Consider the following 14,599-nt stretch of genomic DNA (forward strand, 5'->3'; position numbering starts at 1 on the left):
CATCCATTTCTCTTGGAGGTTGTGAGGGAGTTTATTGACGATGGGTGTCACACCTCGTGCCGTGTCCAGATAAGTGAGCCCAGGTAGGTAGCCATCCAGCTTTGCAGACTCAATTTCTCTCAGCAGGTCTCCAAGTTCTCTAAGCTTTAGAGGTTCTCTAATGTTAATTTTGGGAAAGTTTTCCAGCTTATCAAAAAGAGTTTTTTCTATTATCTCTGGACAGCCATAGCAGTCTTCAAGACGTAGCCACGCCATTCTTAGCCCTGCAGTGGGGTCAGTATTGTGAACTGCTCTTAGTCTCTTAACCTGCTCTGAAGACTTGGGCCCTAACCATTTAACTAGAAGATCAAGCTCTTCGCTGGCTGTCAGTTTTAGCCCCTCTATAGCATTAAAGAATGTGGACTTCCAGGCCCAGTAGTTTTCGGGGTGATCGTCAAACTTGCTAAGCCCTGAATTAACAAGCTCCCGGCGTACAAGGTACCTGGCTATGTCGCTCATTCCTGTATGGTCGCCAGCGCATGGCTGATGCACTGGTTTTATAGGAGGGGGAGCGTGTGGCTGCGGAGCTGTACCTTGAGCGTGGGACTGACCAGTAGCTGGGTGATAAGGAAGAGAGGGATATGGCTGCATACCTGTATGTGCAGTGGCATGTGGCTGATGCGCGGCTCTGACTGGAGGGGGACTGTGAAGCTGTTGTGCTTCACTTTTTGCATATGTCTGACCGTGCGCTGGCTTGTAAAGAGGAGCAGGGTTTGACTGTATGCCTGTATGCTCTGCAGTGTATGGCTGGTAGACTGTTTTGGTTGGAGGGGGCACGTAAGGCTGAGGCTTATAAGGGGGGAGCTGGCTATGGCGTGAGGCGGAGAGACAGTCAACATAGTCACTGGTGCGTTTTTCTGTGGGCTCATGAGGTAATCCTATGATGTCCCTTCTCCTTTCACCTAAGTCTAGCTCCTCTGCTATTGACTCTAAGATTTCAGCTTCTGCTGTGGCTGCTGCAACTTCCTTTTCATGCTGCAGTGAGTGCAGCTCTGCCTCCAATCTGGCCTTTTCTAAAAACATTTCAGTCTCTCTCTTTACAAATGTGGTGCGTGCTCTTGCACCTTCTGCCTTTGCGCGTGCCTTGACTGCTGCCATGCTCGCAGAGGAACTAGTTGTGGACCTAGATACCACTGACCTGGTTTCCAGCTGACTAGATGAGTTGACCGGACCCCCTTCGGTAGTCTCTTCCATCTTGTTTATGTCGTGCAGGAGGTGGCCTGACGAAGGCTAAAGATGAATGAGGATGAAGAGTAGCTGTCTTCCTTTAGGATCTGTGTTTCGCCCGCTGTGATGCTGCTTTTTCACTATTCTGTCCTCCAGCGTGCGTGTCTGCTTTGCACGTGTTGACAGATGGCTAAACAGTCAGTGATGAATGAAAACCCCAGACGTGGATATAAAGTTGACACTTTACTTGTGTAAAGGCATTAACACAGGAAACCACTGAATCTGTGAAACTAAATACAAAAACAGTATTTAGAATTAAGCTACAACCTGTTCCAATAAATCACTTACAATCAGGTCAGAAGTAAACACTGTAAATATTGTAAATACTCATATAGCCTAAATAATATATACCAAAGAAAGAACTACAGCCTATGCTGTATTAAATGCTAGCTCCTAAGTGAACTGCATAGTAAATGCATTGGGTGAGCTGCTTATGTTACACAGCATCACAATATAAGAATTCACAAAAAATACTCACAAATATGCGAACGTAAAATATTCGTTAACAACATTACTTACAAGCAAAGCTTCTCCAAGGCTTTTAAACACATAGATGAAGTAGATTGTATTAGGAAGGAAAAATGCTTTCTGCTGTAAGTGTGCTGGTCATAAAATGGCTGAATGGTGGTAACCTAGCAACCACCAGACAGATTCATAACAATAAAGAGATTACATAACACTGACCAGAAACTAGCTATCCTGCTGTATCAGATATGGCCAGTGTGTGTCGCCAAAACAAAGAATTAAGAATACATAACATGACACTAGTGCTACGTGGTTTACCTTCCAAATGATGGCGGGCCACTTGTTATGTTATTTGAATGCCAAATGAGTTCCTTTTGTCTGTCGAAGTCATATTTTAGTGTGCCGAGTGAGTCCTGAACAACTTCTGCTCTGACAGTTAGCTCGTTGGCTAGTTAGCTAGCATTAGGCAAAGCCATCGATATCTCGATGGCTTTGGCATTAGGTAAACATTCTAAAAGACGTGCTGGCAGCAGACGGTTTTGGTAACCTAGCAACAATAAACACTTGACCGAAGTGCTGAGAAAAGGAGGTTCAGGGAACTCTCCGCGTAAAAAACGCGATTGTTGGACACAGCCATAGATATATGGACACAGCAAAGTTGTCTTGTCTCTTGTGTGTTTCCTGTATTTTAACCTCCTGCCTTGTCAAATACGTCATCAGTCACACACCCCTAATAGCGGAGTTGACCTCTGTCCCTTTCATATTCAACACGCCTCGGCTCTGATACTACCCCCGAGACGGGTTCGATTGCCGAGGCGGGTTGACTCCCCACCCTGTGTCGTCAATGTGAAAGGAACAGCCTTAACGTTAAATTTGGCTGATTTAGCGTTAAATTCGGTGAATGTGAAAGGGGCTTAATGTAATGTGTTACTCCCCAACGCTGCTACTACTTCCCAGCTAGCAATTACACGCGGGCCGCTTCCGTAAAACCTCCGGCGCTGTCGGCTGAGTTGCGGCATCGGCGCCCTACTAGAAATTAGTAGCGGGCCGCTTCCGTAAAACCTGCGGCGCTGTCGGCTGAGACGCGTCCTCGGCTGAGTAGTGGCACAATTGGGCCAGGTCATTTTGCCACCTGCAGGCCGCTGCTCGACAGCTGTTAACTGGGCGCTCGGCTCAGACCCTTTTTACCAGTATGAAGCCGATTTCAACGGCTACTGCAGCAATCGTCAAGCACGCAGTCAGCTCAAGTCATCACTGGAGTGTGCATAACTTTGGATGAGAGAAGACGCCTGACTTCTGCTGATTCTGCGAAATACGGTGAACTTGAGGTAAGTCTTGTTTAACATTCCCTATAAAGCATCAACAATTGAGTTCCCTTAACATTTTACATAAACTACTACATTCGTGTTATTACTAATGACATGTTGACCCACTGTCCGCGAAGTTCCTTAATTCGTTCTATCCCTCCAGATGAAACGAAAAGAAAGAATTCAGAAATGTAATTCAATTAACAATCAGACAACAACCGAAAATTCTTAATCATGCCGGATTTAAGTATAGGCTATAAAGGTGGGGATCAATAAGGTGTAAGGATAGCTGTTTAGCTCAAAGGTAAACATTGGCTTAGGGGCTAAAACTAGCTGGGGTGTTAGCTCATATTTCTTTGCAGCTTGGATGCAATATATGGGTTATTTACGAGCTCAGTCTTCGACTTGTGGAAGAAAATAAATTGGAACAAAATCCTACTACTGACTTATTTCATTTTTATTCTGAAAACTGGTGTCTCGTGTCTCTTTCTCATACTTTTGTACTGGTCCAGTAGGCTAGCATATTACGGTTACAGAGACGTGCTACACTGAATCAACTAGCTAACATGCTGCCGTCTTTTTTTTCTCAGATGCAGTCCGCCGGAATTCCCTGACGAGAAAAGCTCTTCAGCACCAGGTGGATATAGCTGACCTCCGACAGAGATGGTGAAGTCAGAGCAAACCGGTAGACATCGTAGATAAGTTTCAAACTCAAATGCAGTGGACTAGTTAAATGTTTCAAAGTATTTGAACTGTTGGTTTTACATGAATGCTGTGATATAGTCCAATAAAAGTGCTTTAAACTTGAAAACTGTCTATGATGTATGCAGATTAGGCATATCTTGTAGAACTGCTTAGCAATTCTAGTATTAACTTGACACGAATGGAAATCAATAAAACCCAGACAATGAACTGGACGGGGGGCTTTACATCGGGGTTCCGCAATAGGGCCTCATTACAGCCGAGCGCTCGGAGAGCAATCGGACCTAGATTCATGCCGAGGATTGGCCGAGTGTTTTCGCCTTAATCGGGCCGCGTTACAGCCGAGCGCTCGGAGAGCAATCGGTCCTAGATTCATGCCGAGGATTGGCCGAGTGTTTTTGTTTTAATCGGGCCGCGTTCGGCCCGCACAATTTTTGCTGCCTGGGTTATGCCAGCAATAATTTCACTTTGATAATAAACTAGATTTTGGTTCAAGATGTATACAGCAAGAATAACAGAATTTGGCTTCAGCAATGTGGAGAAATCTCATGAAATGTATCAGCCCCCAAGACTGTGGCCATAGCTGAAATGTAAGGTCATTGTAAAATGGCATAGAGAAGTTACATTAGAAATATATACCACAATTTATAGAGAATCAAAGTTTTAAAAGAAAAATACAACATATCAGGTGGGTTACAAATGAAGGAATAACAAGATTTTCTACCGTAATTTTAAATCAAATATTTAATGGCGCTATTGCGCTACACGGCCACTAGATGGCGCCATTTTACCACTGACGTCCAAATAATGGCCGAATTGCAGTGCCATACCGCCATCTAGTGGCCATAAATATTTATTGTAAATACTTAATGTAGCCCATTATATTCATTAGAAAAGAATGGATTGTCAAATAATCTTGTACTTCCACAACATGTTTTAATTATCATGATTATCACAAAATTGGTACATTGTGACACCCCTACTTGGTGCACAAGTATGCAGCCATTTTGAAGGCTCCAGGTCAGTTCATTAAATGAGGTTGCATCTGAAACCTAATATAAACACATTTAATTTGAACACCTGAATGCCTGAAGATTCTCTCTGTAGATGAACTCACATCTGCCCTCACTCATCTACCTGCAGGCTACAGTATGGAATGTGACCTTAGTTACTACTGCAATGCACTCATCTGGTGCAGTGTTGTACTGAATGGAGAGATTACGGTCCGTGTATGCTTTGTTCATTTGATATTCAATTGAGAACCACAAATCAAAAAAATAAAAAAATGACTTGTTATTTCATTATTTGTTTATGAATGTGATACGAAGAAGAAAATAACGCTTTGTTTTTCAGACTTTTGATTTCGTGGTCAGATCAAAAGTAGAACATTCAAAAAACGGACTCAGGGCTAACTGATTTTGATATTTATTTTGTTCCGATTGCTGTGACCTGGAAGTCAACTCAAAGTCACTTTCTTGGTCTTTCAGTGCTCAGTGTTGCCAATTTAGCCTAGTGACTTATTTGTTGCTAGCTTTAGCGACTTTTGGCAAATTTATAGCGACAGAAAATATTGTCTGGCAAACCAGAAACTGCGCGACTTTGCGCAACTCAGTTTCATTGTTGAATCGTCAGAAAATCATCTCCGTTCTCGTGCCTGTTTTCTTGAACATTGCATTCGCCCAAATCGTTGCTCCATGATTATAGAAGTAGCCTATGATTAGTCTGTAGTACTAGTAGCCTAGGCTATCAAGCCATGTTATTGCATGGAAGTTGGCTACAGTGGGTTGACACACTGAGGACGGCTTGACGCCGAAACGCGCTTGTTTTTTTAGGCATGGTGCTACAATAAAGAATAAAAAGATAACGAGTGAGTGCGGTTCTTTTGCACATTGGAATTCCCTAGAAGTGGCCACTTAATTCACGCACATTGAATTGCATTGCAACTTATCGCCACGAGGTGGCGGTTTAAGTCCGCTGTAGCATTGCCCCGGTGTTATGTTTGTATGTCTGCTTTTCCCCAACTACTGGTTTCTTTGCGCATGCTCGCGTTGCTCACAACAGCTGCAGGAGTTTTCTGTGCCATCACTACACTACAACCACTCGGACGAAAGACATGTGAAATATAGGCTATGGGCTATTTTAGCAAAAAGTGGACCACAACTTCATTCACAAGCAGAGCAAACAATTCAAATTAGAAAAACCTAGATTGTCAGCTGAGGGGACGTTTAAATAGCGCTAACCATATTAGGTTAAATTGTGTAGCCTATGGTAAAGTTATATTCGGACAGGTCTGACAGAAGCAGCAGCTGGCAATTGGAAGTCAATAAATAATTTCCGGGGTCACAGCAATCGGAAAAAAATAAATATCAAAATCAATTTTGTCCCTAAGTCATTTTTTCAAATGTTCTACTTTTGATCTGACCACGAAATCGAAAGTCTGAAAAACAAAGTGTTAATTGCTTCTTTGTATCACATTCATAAACACATAATGAAATAACAAGTCATTTTTGTATTTTTTGATTTTTGATTCTCAATTGAATATCAAATGAACGAAGCATACACGGACCGATTACCTTTTGGTGGCCAGTGCATGTTACAACAAAAAAAAAGTTCGATTTTTTTCTTTTAAAAAGTCACATACTTTTTTTTTTATGGCATAGAACATTATGAAGCAAAGAAAATGACAACAGATTCATAATACAGTAAGCGTTACTTGAAAATGGCCATTTCACTCACGCTTTGCCTGATTCACGTTCGGCGTGAAATGTATTACAGCTGCATTACAACTTACCGCCACTAGGTGGCAGTACAGTCCGCTGTAGCATTGCTGCGGTGTGATTGATACTGTAGCCCAGTTCTACTCATTCAATAGGCGGCCAGGAAGCAACCTCTAGTGGCCCAGCCCATATAGTATATTTTGGAAATGCCAACAGAAATCCCTAGCAGCCTAGTCACCTACAGACTGCAACACTACAACTCTTTTATTGTTTTGTTTTTTCGGGTGTTTGTCAATTCAGTCTGGCACTCTGAAAATGTTCGCAAGGCTCTGCACTTCGAAAAAGACGAGCATGAACTAACAAACTATTTGTCATAGTTCAAAATTGCCATTAACACAAGCAGCAGATTGAAATAACACTTTATGTTTCATTCGAGAGTTTGACTGCGTCTCTATAATAGTTCCGTAATCTGACGTAGGCTATTTCCTCATGAATGTAATTCTGTAATTTCTCTTTGAATAGCTATCTATCTATCCAAGGGCGTCAGTTTAGTTTTCAGGGGACAAAAACGCTATTTTACAGCTTGGTTTGATAAGTGCTGGGGACATACATTTTATATGATCTTAACGATGTTGAGGACTTGTTGCGTTTCTGACTCTGCTGCGCCATTGCCGCCAGAGCCAGTTTTAAACGCACACCTAGGCTTAGGTTACTTTATCAGCTTCGTACTTAAATTGCTCATTCCGAGGAGAATGAAGGCTAGTTCGCTGGCTTCTATCATGTCCTCAGGACTCGGCTCGCGCAAAAAAAAACGAAACCAGAGCCAGAGTGATGCTGAAACCGGTCTGTGTCCTAGTTCATTCTAACTCCACGAAAATTACCACCGCTGGTTAGTTTGCTTTACTTTGTGGAGTAATCCATATGGATTAGTGAATATGTAGGCTTTAGACCTACTTTCTCGGGGGGCAGAGACATTTTTCAAGGTGGTGTAGGCCCTGAAATACAGTAGCCAAAGCATAAATATTTTAATCGTAGTTGGGCTATTCGAAATTGCACTCTGATCAGCGGAGGACGGGAGCAGTGAATATAAATAGCCTAGGCTATTGGTCGTTTATTGAAGAACAGTAGCCTACCATGCCTTACTATTATCTTTGATATTTCATGTGCATGGTTTTGAATATTTTAACAGTTGCCAAAAAATATAAGGGATTCAGTCAGTCGAGTATATTTGATATTCGCGGCATAGGCCTACACTTGAAACGCACGATCAAAACGTGTTGTTTCTGCGTAGACAGACCCTCGGCTACACTTGACATGCAGTTGTGTTCTGTTCTCAGAGCATATGCTTTCTCTGTCTATGATCTGCAGCTTTTTTCACGAACTGCTGACCTCCTTGACCCTCGACAGAAAATTCGGCCACTGAGCAGCGAAGTTGCCGATGCCATGCGTGCTTCTCAAGTCTGATAATTTGCAGCACGATCGAATGGTATTATGGAATCATGGACTGAAAGAAAAATAAACTAGCTAAAGGTTTCTCCAATCAGGAAATACATCTTAATTTACATTTAATTTTTTTAATTTAAATAGCCTAGGCTACTTAATTTAAATACTTCTTAATTTAATCCCACTGTCAACTCAAATTGGTGAGGGTTCTGTTACATCTGCGATCAAGTGATTTGAAACATAGAAAATATTATAACGATTAGTCTAGTCTAGTCTTTGACTTGAGTCGTTTTCCAAGCATCTGCCGTGCCGACTGAGGCATTCCATTCAAATAGTAGCCTATACACAAAGCGAGCCATCAAGTGTTGGAAGCTAACTGTACCATCCCCCCTCTGTGAGCTGACTGTAACCCCCCCCCCCCCCCCCCCCCCCCAGAGCAGTTTCACACATCATTAGCAATCTTATGTTGAGTGAGCGTCTGCAACAGGGAGCTTTTTCGGCTTTCGGAAACAGCAGCCTCATTTTTTTGCCGGGGACCGGGTAGGCTACATGTCTCCACCACTTTTTTATGACGAACGATTTTGTCCCCACCACTTTTTAAATGTTTATCAATTCATCAAAAAAAGTTGGTGCCCACTGCCCAGGGCTACAGATAAACCTATTGTGATCGACAATGCCAACGCATGGACCGAAATAGCCGAAACAATGTGTTGTCATACCTGCAACAATGTAGGCCTTTTCCAAAAACAATTTCAGTTACTTTAACTGGAAGTGAAAGCTAGGGGTATTTAAGTATCTTTGCCTCAATCTTGTCTTGGTCTTACTGTCTTGGTCTTGCCGTCTCTGGTCGACATAGTGGTCGGGAGATTTGCAACAAATTACAAACAACAAATTTCTGGCGTAGGGGCCTACCGAGGTGTTTGCGGAAAGAAAAACAAATCAGGTTCGCGGATAGAACTCGGTCAGATTAGCGCGATAAGGCATTGAACATTTTGACATTTTTGACAATAAAATAAATATTTCCCTCACATCCGTCTTCCTATGTGCAGAAATGTGTTAAACTAGCCTACTATACTGGTGTTGTCCTCTTTGTCTTTTGTGTAATGCTGCAACCTCCCTGTCTCCGAGACAAATTTCTCCCTGGTGGAGACTAATAAAGAAATCTAATCTAATCTAATCTAATCTATTGACAACAAAATACGTGCGTTTAAGCTATAGGCTATTGTGTCAGCGCAACGATGCATAGGCCTACATTTTTCAAAAGTTGTCCATCCACCGTTGATGCAATCATTTTTCTGCATAAGAACATAGCCCAAACTTTCATAGGTAGATTATACCAATAGATCTCACACTGTAACAAGATTCTGTAGTTTTCACAGCATCACTACTGTATAAGAAAGGAATATGTACTGTAATTGTGAATAGAGTATGTTACTGTAGTTTCGCTATGGATTATGGTCAAAATTTGCCAAACTACAGTAATAAAGTTTTGCTGTGAATCAAAATACAGTAAATATCAATCTGACTTCTCCCTCTTATCAACTTTGAGAAAAAATCCAACATGGCTGACAATCGTTTGGGGTTTTCTAGGTTTTCTGCACATAAATTAAAAGTTAGGCTATATTATTATTATATCTTTATACTTTATGCGAGGACTAAGCATTGATCAATCGAATCGGCAGGTTATTGGATCAAAAAAAGGTCTGTAGTTTCCAGTACGTTCAAACGCTGTTTAATGTAAGTTGCTGTAGTAGCAGCTACAGTAACTGGCTGCAGCTGGCGAATATCGCTCACCTCGTTTTGGGTCACCCTGGGTGGAATTCAGAATTAGCACACTTGTAATTACTGGACTTCGGTGTGTGTGGAGCCAGATTTGGTCATTTCCACTCGCCATGGATCATTCTCTTGGACAAGTGGGATTCCCTCTACAGTAATTTCGTTCATGCTGTGAATCAGTCTACAGCAAGTTCGAGCGGGAGTCGGAGGATCACATTAGAGTTCTCAACGGGCCTGAAAATTACAACCCGACCCGACCCGTGCCTTTCAAAGCCCGAGCTCGATGTAACCCGACACATAATTATGAATGATCTACCCGAAACCGGCCCGCGGCCCGACGCCGGCGGTCGAGTTTCCCCATGTTATCCTATGGAGACGGACGGTCGTTAAGGGCACAATTATGTGCAGTGGCCTGGCCAACCTAAGTAGGCTAACTCACGTAAAAACCTAGTGAAACGATATTTTCCACAATAGAAACATGATATAAATGGGGAAACGTACTGTTCTTGCTAAAAAAAAGGCAGAATCATCCACAGAGCATGATATTTCAATAACCGCTTCATACACGCTTCACTATGATGGCAATGAGTTGTTAGCTATTCACGAAGACGTAGGCCTAGCCTATTGCCCAGCAACAATCTAGGCTACTGCCATTTTATTTTGTTCAAGGAGACGGCTTCTTAGAACTTGCACAGGAACTAATAAATGTTGGTGCGGTGCAACAGAACAGAACACACGCAGAGTTGCTGCCAGCTCTGCATCTCAAAACACAGCGTCACGTCTGTCCCCGCTCCATGATTGCATGCACGTTTCATGCAGCAGCCAGACTTTCTTTACGGTACAGATAGATAGATAGATAGTCTTTATTGATTCATAAGGGGAAATTCATGATGATTCGCGGTAAACAACAGCGATGATTAATAAATGTTTTTTTTTCACTGAGCGGAAAATTAAGCCCGAGGACCGACCCGACCCGAGTCATCTGCTTATATTTTTTGACCCGAACCCGGCCCGAACCCTCGGGTCCCGTCGGGTTTTTCGGGTCGACCCGGCCCGTTGAGAACTCTAGATCACATCGGTATTTACTAACGGTCGTCGGACTCGTTCCTTCAGTCTGCTGCTCCAGTATGCTGTGCTTGGAGAGGCGTTCCTGCTGCAGGTAAGTTCAGTTCACTCTCTTGAATAGAGACAGTACTGCAGTTTGTTCATTTGGCTGGATCATGTAGGTACCTATTTCTTGGTTTTGAATCGTTCGATTAGGAAGTACTCTACCGCAATGTATTTTGTAACGTCAGCTAGCTACGTAGCCTAATATTTGAATACGTCTCGCTAGCCACTTGCAAGTTAGCAAGTTGTTTTTTGGATGTAGCAGCCTACATTGCACATTTCAGTCTCCAAATGTAGAAGTTGCCCGAAGATCGGTGTTTAGTTAAAATAATTTGTCATATACATAGGAATGATTAGCCAAAACTGTGAATGATTGTGTAGGATGGTAATTGTCATAATTTTCCCTTGCCAGGTAGCTAAGCTACATTAGCAAGAAGGAGGAGCACTACTGGAACATCGCAAAATCAGGTATGTGGAATGGCTCTCTCAGTAAGAGATATAGATAATCTCCTCCTCAAAATAGAAGCTTTATATATATATACACATTATACACCATCTCTCCAAAGGGTCTAAACATGTATTTTGATCTTAACCCCTTCTTGTGATATTTCCACCATAGTCTTCCGTATGACAGCTAATTATAAATTCCTATACACTTAATTTTTTATGTATTGTGATTCTATGTATTGCTATTTCATGCATTTTTGCATAATATTTCTGCACTGATGTTTTGCCAGCACATGCATTTTGCTCAATGTTGTTATGCAATGAGATTTTGGGCTAGTCTTTGCTGATTGCCACCCATGGGTGCACCCCGCCTGTTTAAGGCAGATGCTTGATTACTAGGCCTATTGGTCATGTGATATAGGCCTTCTATGCCAGTTCCTACTTTGCCTGATGGAGATCTGTTGATCGAAACGTTGCCTTTTAACTAATAAAGAATTGTTTTGGAGCCATTACAGTGTGCAGACCATTTCTCTCAGGAAGAGGCCATTTTCCTCTTGACAGATGTAGTATTGTTATTTTCCCCATTTATGTTTTGCTGTCATTTGTGTTGGTGATATATCTAAGGTTTTGTGTGCATTTCTCTGCCTATCTCCTGTTGTAGGAAACCTCCACTCAGGCAGACGTGGAAACCCACCTCTCACTGCCAAGCACTCCCAGGCTGATCATGCTTGGTAAGATTCCAACATAAGACATATAAACTAAATGGCCAGGAGGTGCATACATTTCTATACAGTCTTCTCATTCTGAAAAGCTGCCCCATTGACTTAGTATGGCGTTGTTCCTTTGTCATTACCCTTGTTACTACATGCAGTCAAAGGAACTCACAATATAAGCGACAATCCATCAGAGAAGAACAATGACATCTATTACAGTAACACTTACGAGTTGGGTACCTTAAAAAAAATGTTTACAGAATCATTTTAGTCTCATAACATTTTAGTCTCATAACTCATAACAGGGTGATTGTCACTACCACATTCACTTTGCTGCCCTCTATCAGCTATAACCGCACTATGTACGTTTACCAGATCGGGTAGCGGATCTGTAGTTTGATGCAGTGAGATGTAAGAAACTACCAATGTGACTTGCTTCGATGTCGCAATACATCATACTTTCACGAAACCATGCAACATACCCTGTCTGTGGACATAGTTATTTGCAAATCCAGTGCTGAATAAACAAATAGCATGCGTGCGACACGGGAAAAGTGCTTTATGTTGCTTTAACACTCTAGGAAGTAAGCTAAGCATTAAGTTTACCATGAATAGAAGACAAGAGCAAATAGAGAGAATTTGGCAAAAATCAAATTTGGCTCTCCATTTATAGGGCTTATGAATGGTTTGTACTCTAGTGAACCCTTTGTTTTTTAATAAGATGTCATTAGTCAGTAGATGCTGCGCAGAGGTTCTTTTCCAATGGATTGTCGCTTGCATTCATTGCAATGGATTGTTGCTTCCTATGATATCTTAGACTAGTGTTTTCAATTGTTTTTGTCTGTCAAGGCACCCCCCAACATGTTAGAACATACATATTGTCTGCATGCATGCATGGGTGCATGGGACTATGGGTGAAGTCTATGGGTGAAGTCTGCATGACTTCACCCATAGTCTAATCATGTGATGCTAGTGTATTTTTTCCTCCTTCTGTAGCATCTTACCCATGTTTCCTTCTGTTTTCACTACAGTGAAGAAGACTTCAGTCTACAACTCTATACTCCATTTCTCCAGCTATCTGTTGTGATCAGGACGTTCTCTAGTTTTGTGGAAAATACATTACCAGTTGTAACTGTTCATAAGCTGTGTGTGTGTATATGTGTGTGTGTGTGTGTGTGTGTGTGTGTGTGTGTGTGAGAGAGAGAGAGAGTCTGTGTTTGTGTTTGAGTGGACCTTTTTGAAAAAGGGAAACGGCAGTTTAAAAACTGCAATCATTACAACGTGTAATTGTAATTAAAGATGTGTTTGTTTTCAGTGAGTGGGAGCAAAGTTTAAATAAAGGACCTTTTAAACCTTTAATCTCTTTCTCTCTGTATTTTAAATGTCGTATTAGATATTTAAGAGTAATGAATAATTGCTGTAAATGAAAATACAGTCAATATATCCTTTTTAGATATTTAAGAGTAATGAATAATTGCTGTAAATGAAAATACAGTAGTCAATATTACTGTATAAATTGCAGTAGTTTATGTTATTACTGTAGTTAGATGTTACAGCAATCCCTGTGGGTACTGTGATTTGTTTTACAGTATACATAAAAATACTGTATTAATTACAGCATCAATATCACTACTGCTGTTAGTAATTACAGCATCTGCATTAGTGCTGTGATCTATTTCACAGTAACTTTACTGTAAAGTGAATCACAGCAAATTACTAGCTAATTGCTGCCAGCCAGTTACTGTAAATTTTACAATAAACTTTTTACAGTGCATGTTGCAGTTAAGTAGCCTATAGTTAAGGTAGCCTACTGTTTTCGATGAAAAAGGCAAGAGCTGATTTTCATGTCAATAACCCTCATTTGCGCTATGTTGATGTTAGGCTACACACGTTGATAAGAATTTCATTTAGATAGGTCCACAGGACCTGTTGTGTTTTGTTCTGTTAGTTTGGCCATTTGTTTCTGAATGCCTTCCTACAGTTGCTTAATTACTAAATCAGGCTTTCCACACAAACAAACATATTGTCATAGCCTAAGTATGAGATCAAGAGAATGACATTTTAACGTATTGGGCTCGGACAGAAAAATCCGCACACACAGATATCCGAATCGACCCTCTGACTGATCGCATGGCTGATTTTAAAAATCGCTCATCCACTCGTCATCGCTCATGAGCATCCAAGCTATCTTATTGTACACGGCATCTCACCAGAATTCTTGAAATTGTCCATTACCCATGCAAACATTTATTTAGTAGCCTATTTACAAACTCTCTGTGTTTATTTTCAATTTCTCTCGCTTCTCTGCGTTTCTCTCAATAGCCAACTAGGGCGACAAAGGGAAGGAAACATGATTTGACATTTAAGCTGACAGTTGTCAAATTTGCCGAACAAAATATAGGAGAAGACAAAACAAAGACAAAACATGTGTGGCTTTCAACTTGTATTGATTGAAAATAGGCCTAATGTTACGATTTTCAAACCTGTCAATATTCAATAGGCTTACACTGCAATGCAGTGATATATGAGATGCATCCCCTAAAAAAGACAAGTAGAACGGCAAACAACCGGATTCATGAGGTCATTATCCTTTTGAAATAAATTAAGCCACCGTTAATGCCACGGGGCAAACGTGTTTCTTAGCGTCTTGAAACTT

At 41.4% G+C, this 14,599-nt stretch overlaps 1 long non-coding RNA gene across 1 annotated transcript; it reads left to right on the top strand.

Moving 5' to 3' along the window:
• The first annotated feature begins 10,746 nt into the window (after window positions 1-10,746).
• On the top strand, window positions 10,747-13,263 carry LOC134064469 (uncharacterized). The gene is made up of 4 exons (XR_009936305.1): window positions 10,747-10,835; window positions 11,196-11,251; window positions 11,892-11,961; window positions 12,975-13,263. It is a non-coding gene; the product is annotated as an uncharacterized LOC134064469 (long non-coding RNA).
• The last annotated feature ends 1,336 nt before the right edge of the window (window positions 13,264-14,599 follow it).

This window comes from Sardina pilchardus, chromosome 1 (assembly GCF_963854185.1).
Source record: "Sardina pilchardus chromosome 1, fSarPil1.1, whole genome shotgun sequence".
Taxonomy (NCBI): domain Eukaryota; kingdom Metazoa; phylum Chordata; class Actinopteri; order Clupeiformes; family Clupeidae; genus Sardina; species Sardina pilchardus.